We start from the raw sequence: 19,340 nt of genomic DNA on the forward strand, positions 1-19,340 counted from the left end.
TTTCTGTTTCATTTAGGGGAGCAAAAAGTGACAATACATTAAGGCATACAAAATAAGGCCTAAGAAAAGTTTTACATATTTGTGTCATGCATTGAACATACAAGCAAAAACATGTTATCCTCATGCAACAGTTTCCAAAAAGGGAGTCAATCAGAATAATACAATAAAAAAGCAAGAGTGTATCTGGAAATTTATATATATATGTTAATACTACAGTGCTTAATGATGCTGTAAAGTTTTTCTTTCTTTTTAAATATTGATTGTAAAAATATGAATTCGTGAACAAAAAGAGAATGAAAAGTCATCGCTTTCTTAATTACAGCAAATGTCATTGCAGAGCTGAGTGAAATCACTATGTGTACTTTTACATTCCACTAAGAGAGAGTTTTTGATGAGGGTGTTCCATTTGTCAATCAAAATTAAGGACTCAAACACTTTATAAACATCTAATTGATTTTTAAAGTTGGTGCATTGTTGTCATTGGGAAGAAAAACTTTAGTAACACGCTTAACTGTATTGTTTTTCACCTGCTTACATATAAAATAATGGAAAATTTAAAAATCCATTCTCAATAATCAGTATATCTCTGTGGTGTCATATACAAATTTTCCTAATATTGCTGTTTGACCTGTGGTTCTATAGAAGTATTTGATGACTCGTTAGAAATTGCTTTCCTGAATCAGTGAAATGAAACCATGAGAAGAAATCAACAATACTGAAGGAAGGCACTGAATTTTTTCAATTTGATTTTAGATATATAAAATGGTATCACCTTTTTTCAGTCATATGATGCAATTGTTATTTAATTTGTAGTAATTTTAGCAGTAATTTTACAACACAACAGCTGTCCTATGGCACTCCACAGGTGCATATTATTCAATCTTCTGCTTCCAGCTCCATTTGTGAGCAAATGACTTTAAAGGAATGAGAGAGGATAAATCATGTCTCTTCTTCCTAATGCTGCTTGATTCATATTTAACTATATTCAGCACAGAAGACTGCCTGAGTATGTATATTTTGTAATCATTTGTTGATCCCAAGTCTTTAAATAACTTTCTCTTGAAGAACTTGTCCAGTCTGCTGCTTCATTCCCTCATACAAACTTTACAGCACAACAAACTCGGCAGAGAGCACAGCTTGCCCTCTGTTTGATTAGAAGACACCTTCTTTGGTTGTTTTGAACTAGCCTCCCACTAGCATGTCCTAGAGATGGTGAGAAAATCAATTTGCTTCCTCCGTGATTTGTGGACCTGCCTCCTGAAATTTCTCTCATCCCAGTTGAAGAGTGTCAGTTTGCTCAGCCAGACCCAATATAGAAATTGCTTAGTACCTTTGATCTTCCTTGTTGTCCCCTTCTGAAGTTTCTTCACTTCTACTAGACCTTTTATTATTTGTTTTTAAGATTAAGAGATCAGAACTACTCAGACTATTGAAGAGACAGCTGGCAAAATAAGTCCTCTTGTTTCACATAATTCTTTCCCAACAATTTCCAACCTTTCACTTGTTTTTGATCTGAAAATTGTTTTGATCATGAATCTGATTTTCAACAAAACTGTATGGCATTTAGTATCTGTAAATACACATTTTGAAAATCATCTCCATGATGCAGTAAAGTTTTAGGTTTGCTTTGAACATCCCATTATTCCATATTAGACAGCATGCTGTAAGACTGTCACAACATTTGTGCACCTCTTTATCAGTGTATCTATCTTTACTAATCCCTCTCAGATGGAGAACAAAAGCATACAGATAGTAGGTGAGTCACACACAGTGCTTGCAATGACATGTAAGATCAACGCTGGATCTTGATTCTGCTGTTATATAACTTGGGTTAGGCATTGTCTTTCTTACACCACATACAACCTCATGAGGTTTAGCAAGATTGAGCAGTAAAATGGCTATTTCTCGGTTTTCATAGAATACCAGGGTGGAAAGGGACCTCGACGATCATCTCGGACAGCTTTTCTTGGCAAAAACACAGGAATGACCTGGCATTCTGTTCAAACAAACTTAAAAATGTCTAACATTGGGGAATCCACCATTTTGCTGTAGAGATTATTCCAATGGATTATTGTTCTCATTGTGAAAAATTTTCCTCTTGTATGCAATTGGAATCTCCCCAGCAGTAACTTGCAACCATTACCCTTCATCTTTTCCACATGATGCCTTGCTAAAAGGGAGTCTCCATGGTCTTTGTAGCCATCCCTTAAATACTGAAACACAGTGATCAGATCTCCACTAAGCCTTCTTTCTCGAGGCAGAACAAACCCAGTTCTCTCACCCTTTTCCTATATGGCTGCCTCTCTGGTCCTTTGGTCATCTTTTTGATCCTTCTCTGCGTGCTCTCCAGCCCGTCCACATCTCTTTTGTATAGCGGGAACAAAAACAGAACACAGCATTCCAGCCTGACAAGTGATGAGTAGAGTTCTCTCTCCTAATAGTGTCCTTGTTGATGCAGCCCAGCGTCCTTTTGGCTTTCTGTGCCACAGCAGCACAGTTCACTCAGATTGAACTTGTCCAACTGGACATCCAGGTCCCTTTCGACAGAGTTGCTCCCCAGACAAGTAGATCCCAGTCTGTGCTTATATTTTCCCGGGTGCAATATCTTACACTTGTCCTTGTCAAACATCATAAGACTCTTGTTACTCTTCCAGCCTATCCAGGTCTTCCTGCAGGGTAGATCTCCCTTATGAGGTGTCCACATCCCTGCTCAATTTGGAATCATTAGCTGTGTATACTTGATCCCATACTTCAGATCACTTATTGAAGATACTAAACAGCTTTAGGTCCAAAATTGATCCCTGTGGGATCACATTTTTGTGACAGGTTGACCATTTGGAAAGCAGATTTTTACCACCACCCTCTGGGTGCAGCCGGGCAAACAGTTCCTCACCCACCACAAAGGCTACTTATCCAGACTTTCTCTAGGAAACCTTGAAAGCCTTGGAGAAATCCATGTGGACAGTGTTGACTACCTGCCCCACATTGACCAAGCAGGTAACTTTGTAGAGGGAAATCAGGTTTGTCAAACATGATTTGCCCTTGGTGAATCCATGTTGGCTTTTCCCAGAAACGTTCTTCATCTGAACTTATGATATCTCCCAGGAGAAATTGTTCTGCAATTTTTTCAGGGAATTAAGTAAGACTGAAGGACCTATAGTTTCTGGATTCTCCTTTAAGCCTTTCTTGTAAATAGGGGTGCCTTTAGCCTTCTTCCAGTCTTCTGGGTTGTCCCCTGCTCTTCACAGCTTTTCGAAGGCAATGGTGTGACCTCTCAATATCAGCCAGCTTTCTTCACACCCTCAGATGGATATTGTCATGGCTACCAAATTATAGGGGTCAAATTCCTGTAGTAGCTCAAATACTAGCTCTTCCTTCTCTACTGGTGTGTTTGCGTTAAGCCAGAAATTTGTTCCCAAGGCCTAGGACCCAACAGAGATGAAAGATGTGTTGAGAACCTCCCACTTCTCAGCATTGTTGGTGACTAATTCATGTCTTCTCTTAAACAGTAAAAGCTTGAGGAGAGGTCCTGAAGAACCCTTTCTTGTGGCCAATTTCAATTAAAACTGATGTTTTGCTTTTCTAACTGCACCTCTGCACACCCTGGCAATGACCTTATGATTCTCAATGGGTATTTGTCTGCTTTTCCATCTTGGTACACTTCTCATTTGGTTTTGAACAGCCTCAGAAGCTCAAATATAAGCTAAAGATGTTTCTTCCTTCATCTATTTTCCTTACCTTTAAAGGGATAAACTGTTTTCGTGTTTCCAGGAGAGTGTTCTTGAAAAACTCCCAGCATTCGCTGGCTGCTTTATCTTTCATAGAAGCTTCCAATGGAGTCCCTCCCAGTTGCGTTCTAAGAAAGCTGAAGTTTGCTCTACTAAAATATAAAACCTTTCTCTTAGTACTAATCTTCAGCATGCTCAGCTGGATCCTAAACTCCATAATACTGCAATCACTGCAGCCAAGGCTGTCACTAACCAAGATACTACAAAGTGAGTTTTGTGAGTAGCAAGCCCAGCAGTGCCTCGATCCTGGTTGGCACACCTGATGTTTGTATGAGGAAATAGTCCTCTCTGTATTTCAAGAACTTGATGGGTGACATGTGACATACTGTACTCTTCTTTCCACAAATGTCTAGTTAATTGAAGGCACCCATTAGAACCAGGTTCTGTTGACCTGAAGCTTGCTTAAGTAACCTAAATATTGTTTTGTTTTCCCTATTGTCTTGGTTTGGAGGTCAGTAGCAGATGCCCACTGTAAGATCCTCTCTGATCTTGATCCAAAGGCATAAAATAGGACTTCAACAATGACCGTAGTTTTCTTCTATACATTCAAGGTTCTTCTTCATAAAGAGTGCAACTCCTACTCCACTTCTTCTCTGCCTATCTTTACGAAACAAACTATAGGCATTCATCATGATCCTCTAGTCATGTGAGTTGTCCCACCATGTTTCAGTTATTCCCACAATACAAGTTTCTGACTGATTGTGATGCTCCAGCTCCTTGTCTTAGCTTTTATATCTGAGCTGATGTCATATAGTATGGAATATCCCTTTGGTCACTTTGGGTGAGCTGGCCTACTTGAGTCCCCTCCCAGGATCTTGCCCTCAAACTGAGGAAGGAACATTACAATGCTGATGCTGTGCTCAGCAGTAGCCAAAACACTGGGGTGTTATCAACACCCTTCTAGCTACCAATGCAAAGCACGGCATTGTGAGGGCTGCTATGGGGAAATAAACTCCAGCTCAGCTAGACACAATACAATGCCCAGAAAGCACTATACCTTTTGTGATTCCCTGTTAGCCTAGCAGATGTGATCACCTTTGTGTCTCCTAAGAGAGAGGCTCATAATTTCTTTTTGCAGTTTCCACTACATGCTACTGTACCATTTCTCCTAGCAGACCTTGCCCATGGAAGCCTACAGCTGTTAAAGCTGCATATCTATTTTTTTTTGTAATGCTGGGAGTGAGGAATGAAAGAGAGTCCTACTTTTGTGGGTTTATTTTTTTAATAGTTTCATGGAACTATGCAAATTATATGCTGCTTTACCTACTTCCCTCAAAACAACTAAGTCCCAGGAAAGCTGAAGACAGCTGCAAAAGACAACCCAATTGTAACATGCCTATACCAAGTGTTTCAGAATTGATAACAGCATTCTCTCATTATGTGATAGATTGGAGATTTTCTCCATCCAGCATCACAGACTACCTTCACTTCCACTCTTGGCCCCAGAATCAAATTAAAAAGATGTGATGGACAAAATATTCCTCAGAGATTTCCATATGAACAAATTCCATAAATACATTTTTGGCACAATACTTCCCTGGCCTCATATAGATTATTTATCACAGTACTCTTAACTTCACGTCAGAAGCTAGCACCTGATGAAACACTGAGATATAGACAGGTTTTGAAGGCTTACAGGAAGTCCCTTTTCTGAAGACATGGACTCTTTACCGAAGAGCATTTCCAACTTCATTACTTTCAGAGTCCAAATCATTGTCAAAAAATGTGGTCTTAAGTTCTAGATAAATTATAACTTTACTCTTTCTAAATAAGAAAAACTCTCACTCATGCTTCTCAGGAAAACGAATACTTGCATTTCTCTCAAAGCTTTCCACAGAATTTTTTGTAAAGGGTGTGTATTCCATGTTTCCCTGTTTTTCTCTGTTAGCCTCTCTTATGCTTCCTGGGGGAAAAGAGCAGTCCAGAAGAGGATTTTTCTCTCTGCAAATTCAAGCAGAGTCTTCCTCTGTTGCCCAGGAAAAGAAGCATGGCTTCCAGAAGGGTGTGAATTTAAAGATGTTTATTTTCATTCAGCAGATGCTGTGCAAATTTTAAAGATTTCCTTCATGTGTTGCCAAAGACACCTACTTCTAGGTTTTAAACTTTCCTGTACTAGCTATTCTTGGCTCTGACGACTGTTGATTCCAGCAGACGTTGTGGTGGCCAACACTGTAAGACTTCACACTAAATCAACCCTAATCTTTTCGTCAGTCTAGCATAATACACTTCAACACTTAACCGGAGCATCGCTTTTATGCTCCAGTTATGAGCTTCCTAGGACAAGGACCATCCTTCTGTTCATGATGTATGGCACACTTGCACTCAGGACTTTGTGTTCAATTGCCAGGTGTCAGAGTAGAAGGCAGATTAAACAGATACAGGACTCGTCTAGACGCCTATCTGTCAAGTCATGCTTTAAAAGACATTTTCCCATAATTTCTTACTTGTATGGAGATTTCTGAGATACATATACTAAACTTGTCTTCAATTAGCTAAAAGTTTAGTTTTGAGGGAATACCATGGTAGTCTTTTTTGCCCAGTTTCCATGTTGTTACTCACTTTAACAGCTAGTTTTATTTCATAAAAATATTACTTTAAAATAAAGTCTATTTCAGAGATTTCATGCTGCGTTCATTTTTCAGGCTTCTAGTTCTGTAGACCAACTGACATTGTTAGAGCCACTCCAACATGAAGCTTTTATTTGAAGTGATGTAGCAAAAATATTTTAATCTATTTTCAATCACCTGTTGTTCTCGTAAATAATCATAATTTATTTAGTCTTGATTTCAGATAAGGATGTTGCCACATGAAATCCTATAGCTACAATTCCAATTAATAACATTTTCCCTAGAAGCTCTGAAATGCAGCATTTCACTATTCACTACTCAAAACTCTAAACTGTTTCAATTTCTCTCTAGAGCTGTATTGAAGACAATTTAATAATCCTTCATGTAAATTATATTATCATACATAAGATTTCTTCCCAATGACATCTTAAGCAATGATTCAAGTGTTAATATGTGTATATTTTAAATTGGCTAGCAGATGAGCCAATAAAGCATTTTTTAAGGAGAGACAGTGGCTTCTGTCTCAAACTCCTTTTATTTTATGTAGCAGTTAATTCCCCTGTAGTGCTTTCTTATGCAAGTTTCCTCATTCCTAATCTACTGAACTGTCATTTATTATTAATCTTAAACCAATTTTATTATACACATCTCATACTCTTAATAGAAAAACAGTACAGTATTTTGCAGAATCACTGACATTTTATGCTTGGCTCTATGCTTCCCTCAGCTGAGTCCTCTCCTCTTTTTTATTGGGGAGACAAAATTAAAAAAGGCTCTCTGTTAACTGGATTTTAATGTACATTACGGCTTTTTAAACTCTCTCTGCTCACTTAAAAATTCAGGCTCTCCTGAGCTGGGGAAGCAAATTATAGTGAACCCAAATTTCATAATCTTAACATATATGAAATAATAGCTAAAGCAATGAAGGAAAAGAAGTTGAAAGGATGGAGGACAAAAAATCTGATCTGCAACACTTTGATCTCACAGATCACATTTGAGCAGCGGCAACTGAGGGCCTTGAAAATCGAGGGCAGAAAATCTGATCTGCTTCTTGAGAGCTGAGGCAGCACCTACAGCACACAGGGTTCTCCTACCACTGCAGAAGCCTTGTGGCTGGGTCCAATACTTTTCACAGTGTGAACTTCCCATGTGATTTCTATTTTAGCTATATTAGATTACTTCAATATCAGATAAATTTTATTGCATATTATGTTTCATTTGTTTATATATATTTATAATATGTGTTAGAGTTGGCTGAAATCAAGATGGTCTTGCTATCCCTAGTATTCAACAGGATCAGATCATCCCATCTACAGAGTAGATTTATATTCATTTCCCATCAAGGTATCACCTTTCTTTCTCTGACAAAATTCACTCTTTAAAAAAATTAACATGGAAGTTTTTGCTTCCTATATTTGAAACACTTTTTTCCAGGCTAATTGATATCATATGCTAATAGGATAGAAATACTCTGAATGAAGAAAAAAAAGTCTCTGAAAGTACCTTCTGGTATATGAAACCCTCTGATTAAAAGAAGCCAAGCACACACCACCTCAGGTAAACTCAGTCTCAAAAGCCAGAATCCATAAGTCAGTGATTTCCTTAATGGAAGAGTTTTAACATTTCTTGTGGGAATATCAGGCGCTCAAACGCTATTGAAGCAGAATGCCACTTACAGTTTAAGAAAAATTACTGTCAAATGAATAATGGCTGCTCAAGGCACATGTTATCTATTTCTGCAATTAGCAGAGAAATCCTTTTGCAAGACTCGTTTAAAACATCAGTTTTACTGCCACAGGAAAGCAGCAGTGTGTGTTCCATTTGGCAGCACCACTGTGCTGTAGTTAAAGGTCTGTCAGACCTGCTGTAACAAGCTTTTATTTTGAGAACCGTGCAACTGTGGGATATAAATTTTCTCCAAACAAAGTCTGCATTCAAGATTTCCCCCCAGAAGGACTTTCTTCTTACAGAAAATGAGTCAGTCAAAGAGGATTTTTCTCTTTTTAATGTTGTCAAAGGGGATTTTTCTGTTTTAATATTAAAAATATTCAAATCCTAAACTTAGGTTGCAATATATTAAGTAGATGTTCACTTTCTTCATGAAACAGTGGATTTGAGACTTACCAAACTCTGTCCCTCTCAGAGTCCTGCACAATCAGTGTATTGTCTCCCACCAGGTCACATGCTATATACCTTAAAAGTCTGCTGAGAGGTCTTTCCATTGGGAAATTTGAATAAAGGATCAGTGAGTATAACTGTATTCTGCAATCAAGTGAGGACACATCTCTAAAAACAGAGTAGTTCCAGAACTACCTCAATTCCGAAGTAGTGGTAAAAAAATCCCTCTCTCTACATATGTAAAATCTCTGATTTCCAGGGCATTTGCTCTAGCATGGAAGTTTTAGCCTAGCAATGGTAATTTCCATCACATATTCACAATTCCATACTGACAATTCCAACACTCATTGTGCTACAGAAAATTCATCAGGGTTGAAAAACTTCTGCCCGTTACTCGCCTCTGTGTGCAAAACCAGAAAACTTTGAATAAATGTACATCTCAGTCAGAATAAGACAGGAAAGAGAAAAGAATTTTGGGACAAGGATATGACAGAAAATGTAATTCCTAATCTGATATCCTATATCTATATGCAGTGCTGTGACAAGATTTCTGCTTCCTGATTGGAGCTACACCATCCCCTTCACTTTCTCCTCCTTAATGCTGCCCAGATCCACACTCCCACATGTCTGTTTTTTCACCACATCCCTCATCTGAATGACATAAAGACCAGAGAGCCAGGGCATGCTCTTGCTACGTCAAATCAAAGCCATGAGGAGATCTGCTGATCCAGAGATTCAAGTTGAAAATGAAGTTTCCTCTGAATAGAACATTTGGAATATCTTGCTATATTCTCTGTATATGTATTTAGAGACTTTCTGAATAAAAAGAGGCTGTGGCTTTTACCATAAGGTAGGATACAGATGATAGCTTTGCAAACACTACATTTTGTACTTTTAATGGTATTTACTAAATGTCTGCAACATACATAGCTAGTAATACCAAACACTTTGCACTATCCAGGAACACTATCCAGACTGCAATTTCTCCTATGAGATAGTCCTGATGGAAAGAAAAAAATATATTTTCTAGACAAAGTACAATAAATAAGCCTTAATGTACAGAGAACAAAAAATTGATGGTAGGTAAAGTTTCCCTGCTATCTGGGACAGGAGATATCCTTTGAAGTAAACTGTCTTCACACTGTGCTCCTTGTGCAATCTGTCTGACCTTCTTGCTTGGAGACTGCAGTCAGCAAATTACATGCACTTGTGGTTTCTTAGTGTGGTGGTTGATTTGGTACTAAACACCACACATTCTGCAAGCAGATTGGTGAGAAGTAATGTATTTGTGGGAGGCAAAGTGTGGCTTGGGCATAGAAGAGAGTGTGCAGCTGAATGATTGTGCTACATCCACTTAGATATTAATGAGATGTGATGTGACTTTCCCTGGGAGAAAGTCTAACACAATGCAGTGTTCCCATCCTATTAAATGGCATTACGTAGTATTAGATTTTCATACAATGATGTTTAGTGGTCTGGCATCTGCAAGCATTGTCTGATATTAACTTCAATACAACTCAAATACACAGTAATAAGAAAATCTGAAACATGACATTTTGCTCTCTTTAAACTAGATTTCTAGCATTACCCATTTCAAGTTTTGTGTTTAAAGTTATTACATCATATTCCCCACAAACAGGTAATTTAAAATCAATAGTAAAAGTCTTTGTATGTATTCCATGTATACATTCAAGTGGAATTCTTTCTTTGCCCTAAAGAAGAGAAAAGAAAATGTTTGCTGTTGTCATATTAGTTTCACTTAGAATCTCATGCTTGCCAGGTCCAAAATAATATTCAAATTTAAAATATGTTGTCACGTATTCTGTGAATTGCAAATTTGTGTCACATCCTTGGTAGTTGAATTTGGCACATTCTCATGGTAAAACAAATAGAAGGTATATCAGAAGAGGGATCTAGGCCTGAGGCAACACAGACCCTAAATGGAAATTTAAGTGCTCTAACGTGACTAAAAGCACATCTTGTGAAGGCCTGGGAAGAGAATAAGGGCACCAAAATAACAATAACTGTCTTTTAACTGCTCTATCTCTGCAGGGATGATGAAACCTAAACAGTCTTTTCTGTCATAGCACAGATGCCCTGTTTCCAGCCTTGTTTATATAGTCCTTATAAGAAGAGACATTTAATAAATGGACTACAAAGTGAATCTGAAGTCACTTTGTTCCCTCCTCCTACCTTTGTGGACAGAAATCCTTGGTGTTTTGATGGTGTGTCAGTGAAGTTGAGGGTGTCCAAGGCATATATCTGCATTCTCCAATACACCCTAAGTGTTGCCCTGAGGCATACATTACCTTTTCTCATTCATTTCTGATATAACTTGTATAAGACTGTGCACATAAGTGACAGATACTCGGTTCTTTTAAACCCTAAGACCATACTTATTTCTCTAGGTTCCATTCTTTCACTGCTGCATTTTGCCCTGGCACCCAGGAGCAAGTGACATTTTTCTTCTGGAAGCATCCAGTGCAGACACTCTCCAGAGGACAGAGACCTCACAGGAATCCTTTGCTCCAAGTCAAATGCTGCAGGCAAAATCTGTGTATCAGCACATAAGACCCTGTATACATATGCATGCTTCCTTTGTGCAGGTCACACATTTGACATGAAAGCAATGTCAATATTCACTGAATATGAGAGAATTTTTGGCAGATGGACAACTCTCTACTGGCTACATTTGATTTGTGGAAATTTCTTGGCTGTGTAGTGTTGCAGAAGTCACTTTAACCTTGGATCTTTTTCTAGCTTAATAACAGTGGACGTCTGTTGCTTCAGATTTGTTTCCTTATTGTGTATTTTTTCCTTACATGATTATTCTTTTAACACCCCTTTTCCCTGGCAGGGAGTTGATATATACTGTCAAGTTTAGCTTAAGAGTCAGTCAAAAGAATAAATTGCTAGATTAACTGTGGACTTGTTTCAAAGACATTTAATTATTTTATCATTGGAGAAGGTAAAATTAACTGCTGTAACTAAGACATTAGTCAAGAATATGACTCTGAGCCTAGCTTTTTATTTGCATTAGGGTCACAAGCTTATCAGGAAAACAAGGTTACTGAAGTGTGAGTTTGAAGACATACGAAAGTGACACCTGTTTGTGTTACAACCCTCCAAGACTTCCTATTCTCTTGCTCTGTGAAGCCTTTCCAGTCCAGCAATTTCTAGGAGAATTTTAAAATGTATTCTTCTTCGACAAGTGCTTCTGTTTACAGTAGAGCTTTCAAGAGCTGACAGGTATGCCTTAGTGCACTAGTTTATTTATTCTATTCACATGCAAAGCTGCACATAGCTTCTTGGTGCTGTCCCAGGTTGAAAACTGAAAGCACACTATAGCCAGTCACATACTGAATTTTGACACGGAGCTATCCATGTCAACTCAGCTTACAGACCCAGGTCTCCAAGTAAGATTCCTGCTAAGGGCCTGGGTGATTTGTACATTGTTTTTTTCAAAAGCAGTCACCAGCCTGGCCTTTAATAAACCCTATTTCGTGAAAAATGAAATTTCGGAACACACCCTCAAAAACCCTAGCTTTGAGAAAAAAGTTGACTTGCTTGAAGTCTGTGAAACCTGTGGATAGTTTTATAAAGCATTTGCAAAATTAGACAAGATAACAACTTCTCTAAGAAAAGATAAAGAAAGTAGAATTTAAAATTAAAAAAAAATTAATATCATCACTGGCCATAAAACCAAATATCAATCTTTCCATTAAAAGCAGATAGTATAGTATGGCCAGTCTTCGCAAACAAAGATTTGGGAAAGGTCATCACCCTTCGAGCCTGTGCAGTGGATTTTTTAGGTAAGACACAGTGTGCGCTGAACTGAGCCCACCCTTCAATCCTAAAGTTCAACTGCTGGGGCCGAGGAAGCTTGGACGGTGGCAGCGAGGTCCTCAGGATGTAGGTTTGTTTAGAGTGACCTTCTCTTAGATGGATGGCCTTACAGGGCTGACGAGCTCCATTTGCCTGGAGGAGTTCCCTGACCGGGAATCGAACCCTGGCCGTGGCGGTGAGAGCGTCACATCCTAACCACTAGACCACCTGGGGGCCCAAAAGCAGAAAAAACGTGTGCTTTTCTATCTTTAAAATCATAAGGTGGAATTTAACCTCTCTTAGGTATGACTAGTTAGGTAAATTTTATTATAGGCATATCTTGCCATTATTTGTCTCCATTTCTCTTTTAATTATACATTCAGAGCACTGCCTGATATTTATTCTGACAAATGCTGTTTTAATAACGAAATTCTCAAACGTATGAGTAATCTTGATTGACACAAAGGCATAGAAAATTCAAAAGATGTCGACCATGTTTTAGGGCTCGTTTTCCTGATATTTCAGTCTGCTCCTCAAAATCAAAGAAATCCCACACAACCACTATTATATATTCTCAGGAAAGCTGCATACAGAAGATTTGTAGGTGAAGTGAAGTTCACAGTCAGGATACAGTGTTTTGAAATATTTTTTTCTTCTTGTTGTCTATAATAACTTTCTCACACACTTCCTCTTTAAAGGAAAATGTTAAGAGGAGCTTAAAAACTCTGCAAAAAGCCAGTGAGACCCCCTGCCAAGACACAAAGCAATGCTCAGGGAAAGTAAAACCACTTATTTAATCCTCCCTTTTTTTCCCGCCCCATTTCACCCAGTAAAAGCAAGTGAAATGAAACAGGAGACAGCGAGAGCAAGGCACCCAGTGCAGCAAACAAAGAAAAGCAAGCAGAAAATCATCTGAAAGAAGAGCTGATTAAAAAAATAGCATGCCTCTCCTGAAATACCCCTGTTCAATTATTTCTGTCTAGTTTGTTCAGGGAGGTATATTCTTTTCTAGTTAATATTTTACCTATGGTTTTTTGCTGTAACCAGTGCAACAATGGACACGTTATTTTCTTACACTGATCATGGTTTCAGCTGTACTATATCTAGCATACTAGGCATCCATCTTCAAGTGAATCTGAAGCTGCAGTGTGTCCTTGTAAGAAAAATGAGAGTGTGCCACATAAACAAGAGAATAGAGGAAGGTTTGCAAGGGACTCAGTAGTGGTATGGTGATGTAATGTGCTATGATAACTAAATCTGTACAAATTAAAGTTCATCCAATTCTTAAGTATGATCGGTGAGGTCAAAAAAAGCCCTGCTAAGCCTATTTGCTTTCCCACTACCTCCATAAACAGAAAGTCTGGAAAATAATTGTAGAATTTAATACTTACGTGAAATGTTTTCTTCAACGTGCAATGAAGATTTTTTATGAGTATGACAGAAGAGTCTGCTTACTACTTTCATTTTAATTAACTTGGCACATGGGCTTGTCATGATTCAGAGTAGAACCAATTACTTTTTTTCTTTAAGCCTTTTTCTGAGGCTCTTTCTCCCTTTTTTTTTTTTTTTTGTGGCTTACAGGATAATTGTGTAAGGGGCAAAAAAAGTTTATTTCTGCTGTAAAACCTGAGCTTGGGAGAGTAACCTCCAGAAGTCTTCTGCCTGCGTTTCCATACAAGCTGGACAAGCATTCTCAGGGTGTACAGGGCATCTTCTCTGCTGTTTTGCTTCTTTCTGCTCTCTCTGCCTGTGATAGTGAAGGGCAACTAGTCAAGTTCAAGTCAGCAGTAAGGTGGGCAAGATAAGTCCCCAGTCAGTGTATACTGTCCATTGAATTAATTTAGAACTGCTACAACCCATAATGTGTGCCTTCTTTCTCTCTTAGCAGTCATTGGAAATGGAGGACATAGAATACAAGTTATTTATTGTGTGTCTTTTTTTTTGCTTTTGTGAAATAATTCACCTTATCAAACACAGGCATGTTTGTTCACAAGTTCTGTTCTAGCTCAGCAACTTCTTGTTGCAGTAAGTGTGACACGGGCGCAATGTTCCAGAGAGACTTTATAACCTGTGATAAATTTCCACCTGCAATTTCTCCTCCTCTTCTGCCTTCTCTGCTCTTTTCAAAGAGTAAGCAAGATATTGAGCAGAAAGTACATTTTACTGCTAGCAAGTAATTTTGTGCAGATGTTGCGTCCAAACCCCCAAATATATGTTCATCTCCCTGATATACAGTGTTCTGCACACTTTGGTCTGAGAGACATTGTGTAAAAGTAAATAACAGTGTAAGACATGACACCACAAGACATTCAAAGAGGAGCAGTACCACCCCCTAGCACACGATTCTTTCCTTTGTTTTCCAAGGGCAATTAATCAGTTTTCAGTGAAAAACCTCCCACCTTTGCTGATTTTTTTCCTTTGCAGAATGTATTAGTTAAATCTTCTACTTTGACAGAAAAATCTCTGCCTGAAATGGTGTCCCCAATTGAAAAACAAATTTGTCATGCCTATTTAATCCTATAATGCTTATCTCCCTTACCACGTTTGGGGGGTACAGACTTTCACTATCATCAAAGTCACAAGCCCTCTCTCCTCCATTTCCCCATTATAATCCTATAAATAAACATTTGAAGAACAAAAAGGACTAGTTTCTGTATGGGTGGGGGAAGGGGTTCCTGGGTGATTTTTGAAAGGACATTACTAAGCTAATCACTTGCCTTGCAGATGTGCATCTGTTTTTTTCAGGCTTGCCAAAAGTTTCTTTCATTTGTATCCTTTCATTTTGTGTCAGATTAACCCATCAAAGTGATTTGACAGCCAAATTCAGATCCAAAATGGACTTATTTCATAGCTTGCAAACTCAAATTATTCCCTGGCTTTTCATATGTCAGCTGCTGTAAACATGCATGGAGATAGCAGCAAATATCAGAGCTTTGATTGAGCTGGCATTGCAGCTCTCAGCACCACCTCTTGAAATGTACGAAGGTATTTTAGTAACACAACTTCATCTTTTTCCTAGAAAAAAAGGTTTAATGTCTTACAGCGTTAAAAAATCAAAAAGAAAAGACTTTCCTATGTGATCACTTGCACAAAGCTGCTTTAGAGACAAAATGCTAATGGAGGATATTTAACAAATGTAAATCATGAGAAATTTCAAGAAATAGTGTATGTTTTCAAACTTCTCTGTACACTTCATTTTTCACATACATTTCTTCAAAAATCCTGGTTCAGACTTAGTCATTTCAGACATCATATGGAGGTGCAATGTCTAAATGGATATGCTGTGAAATCTAAGCATGTGTCTAGACGAGATGTTAGTATTTGGGAGATCATTTGTTTCTGTTCACAAGGAATATTGATATGTTTTTGACCAAAATTATCTTATTTTTGTGCTGTAAATCTGGAACAAAACAGGAAAGTTCATTCACTAAATTAAAAGATGAAAAATTCTCTTCCACTTCAATCATCTCTTTCTTATATTCTATTTTTTTTTCTGAGACACCAGTCACTTGTCAAAGATAATCCTACATGTGCAGTTAAACTACCACAAGAAAGCTGAATCATACTCTACCACTGTTAGAATCTGCCAAGAAGGAGATATAAGAATTAAGATATTCATGCCAACTGCTTCTTTAAAATGCCTGTTTGTTATATTTTGAAAAGTCTGTATCTGGAAGGTCTTACTTGACAAGTAATAAACCTAACTTTAAATACTGAGTTCTTCATAGACTGCTCATTTCCACACAAACATACACATACACAGACACTGTGTAATCTGGAGGTATTCGTGCCTGAGTTATACTACAAATCAGGAAAACCAAGGCTGTGTCTTCACATTGTAATACCAGATAAAACTGCATTAACCTGCAGTAAATTTCAGGAAGTGAAACCTACAGCCATGAGCTCAAATACCTCTTGCCATTTTGTATTTCCCTTTACTATGAATCATAAGCTAAACTGATCCTAGAAAAGGGCAGAAACAAGATGTCATTTATTATACAATCTACCAGATTTCCAACCATGGTCCATTCCAACAAACATAAGAATTTGATAACTAGTTACCATTAATCATGTTAGTGAAGAAAATCATGTCATTGAAACCAAACAGAACCTCTTCATACACTTTATCATTGACTGAATGGAAAGCAACTAGAGATCATATAATGTCTTCATTCAGTACTTTCCTACAGAAACCTAAAAGGACGTTCAAACACCATCACTGACCTATGAAGCATAATGTATAAACTTCCAAAGGAAGCATTGAAACTGTGAAAGTTTTTGGTGTTCCTGAGCATATTTTAATCATTTTCATATTGTCAAACCGAGAGGTATTGCATATTTTTGCTATAAATTCTATACCGCATGTGCTGAGGTTTTTTTCTCTGTTAAAATCTTTAGTACCCCATCAAATTATGACGTACTAGGAAATGCCAGAAACAAGGTCACAGTAGACCCCTGCCTGATTAAGAATAAGAGTGCTTCAGCTGCAATGTTGGTTTAAATACATGTATAAATAGAATGCTGGGGCAAGATCTAAATTACTCTCTAACTTCCAAAATGTTTATTCTCAGTAAAGTTAAGCCTATTTCAAATAAAGGTGGCACCTAATTCTGACTAGTCAAGGGATATAATGAATGTCTTGTTCCAGGTTTTATAGACAGAAGGGGATATATGTATAGGAAAGCTGAATTTGTATTCTTTCTCTATACACTTCTGTCTTCGGCACTTATCTCCATTTGAATGACATCAAATTGGAATTTGGTGTATCAGACCAGATGTGTGCAGTGGTTCCTTTATTTTGAAGGGAAATGATTAGGAGAGGTTTTGAGAAAGTTGTGCTTTTTCATTTAAGAAAGCAAAGTCTATAAATGGGTAAAATTTTAGAATTCTTGCAAGTACAAGACTGGAGAGAAAAAAAACATTAGACTTAGGAATCTATTCATTCTCAAATGATTTTAACATGATTTTTCCGCCTGTAATTTTGAAATGCTGCCGTCTGAAGAAGTTAAAATGTGTAAAGTGGAAAAATTAGTATCATGAGCATTTATACTTGTCCTTAGTTAGCCTTGTGCATTTCCAGTTTCCTCACTTTAATGGAAATGAACAGCATCACAACAGACTCAAACTACGTCCCTCCAAAGCTAGGGGTGACAGACTTTATTAGTGTCAACAGGACACCTTCATGGTGTGAGGTTCTTGTGACAGCGCTGAAGTCCAAATAGTACTGAGAAATGGTAAAATCTCCCCTCTTGAGAGATAATTTTCAATAGGTTGAGTATAAATCTTAGGAGCTGTATCATAACTTTCATGTTTGTATTGTAGCAAGTCTAGACAACCTTGTGATGTCAGACTTGTGCTAAAGCATCTTCTGAGCTGGTCTTTTGGTAAACTTTTGTTGTTCTCAAACATACTAAAATCAAAGTTGAGGCTTTAGCACCAGCTGAAAAAAGCTGACTAGAGCACATAAAAAGGTAAAGCTAAATTTGTAGATGAGTCCTCTGTAAAGTGAATCCATCGTGGTTGTTAAAGTATCCCGTGAAGAGAGCTTTCTTACCATGTCCAGACCATCTTTTGGTCCAGAAGGTTGATTCACACACTTTCTAATATTATTAGTGCTTTCTTTCAGGAAGCACTTCTTTAGGAAGTAGAGGGTCCTCCCATTCTTCACTTGCAGGTCACTTCAACACCTCAGTTCATGTCCACTGAATCAGCATCATGGGGGTGTGTACCACTGCAGTCTCTGCAATAGTGGACAAAAGAAGGTGTTCTAATATTCATGCACATGTCTACTCACATTGTTAACATTTACAAAACTTTAATAGCATCCAAACAGGTAATTATTCTTTAACATTTTCAAATTCTTCCTTCAGTAGACATGTTTCCCAGAAATGGGGCAGAGGGCAGATGGAGAACTCACACTCTGGGGTTGTTTGGAAGAAGTTCAGTTTTATTTTTAACAGTTTATCTCGTCACAGTTTTGTGATAAAACAAGGGTGGACTTGCATGTTCAAGGGAGAAGGATATACTATTACTCAATATTGTTCTCACCAAAATTAGCATTTAAGAGAAGTATGTTAAACAGCCTAAATTTGTATATTGTTTGTTATGATATGTTTAATTGGACTGTGGACTTGATTTCCTTAAACTGCCTATTTCCAAAAATTATATTATTTCTTAATTGATTGAAAATGCAAATTTTTAGTTTTGTATTTACTGAAGAACAGATCTTGGGGGTTTTTTATCTGTGAAGAGATTATTTTCCCCCTTTCAGTAAACAGTGGCACGGAGACATAAAGTGAACATACAAAATCAGGATGAAAGTACAGTGATTTCTCCACCTTAACCATGCCTTGTAAAGATTTATATTCATTTTAAACTCATTTTGTGCTTTTTAATCTACTTCTGTACTAATTTAAAGGCGCACTACCTTGATGCAGATGATTTAACCTTCTATTAGTTATTTTTGCCCACTATATACATTCTCAAGTTTCCAAACACCCTCTCAGCAGCCATCCTTTGCAAGTGTTTAGCTTTCTCTCCAACTCCAGCGAAATAGTAGTCTGGAAAAACATGAACATGACTCTCTTCTTGAAAAAATTCATACTACAAAACTGTCACGTTTGTAGTGTTGCTAGAGGATCCTTTCTAGCAATAATACAAAGGTCCTGTCATTGTTTCCTGAAGTAGTCAGGAAACAAGTTAAGCTATTTAAGTTAAGGAAACATGTTAAGCTATTTTTTACTTTACTAGATTTGCTCTGTTCATCTTTAAAATATACATTTTAAAAGTTATTAATTCTCACTACTGATGTAATAATAATCTTTTGTATATATTGCATTTTCATACCAAAAAATTAGTAATATGGTATCTTAAATTACCACTAACCAACAGCAGCTTATCCCAGTGCTTAGAACCCAGGACATGTAAGCAAGCAGTACTGCTCCACTATCTTGTTCCCCACAGGAAAAGAGAATAAAAATAATAGTGGAATTTACTCTTTCCAGAATGTGTTTTTGAGTGTTTTGGCAGATGGAAGAGTGTC

At 37.6% G+C, this 19,340-nt stretch overlaps 1 long non-coding RNA gene across 1 annotated transcript; it reads right to left on the reverse strand.

Moving 5' to 3' along the window:
* Positions 1 to 15,120: 15,120 nt before the first annotated feature.
* LOC135406977 (uncharacterized) lies at positions 15,121 to 18,384 on the reverse strand. Its single transcript, XR_010426611.1, has 2 exons — positions 17,853 to 18,384; positions 15,121 to 15,313 (listed from the first exon to the last, which is right to left on the reverse strand). It is a non-coding gene; the product is annotated as an uncharacterized LOC135406977 (long non-coding RNA).
* Between the last annotated feature and the right edge of the window lie 956 nt (positions 18,385 to 19,340).

The sequence above is a fragment of the Pseudopipra pipra genome, chromosome Z, assembly GCF_036250125.1.
Source record: "Pseudopipra pipra isolate bDixPip1 chromosome Z, bDixPip1.hap1, whole genome shotgun sequence".
NCBI lineage: Eukaryota > Metazoa > Chordata > Aves > Passeriformes > Pipridae > Pseudopipra > Pseudopipra pipra.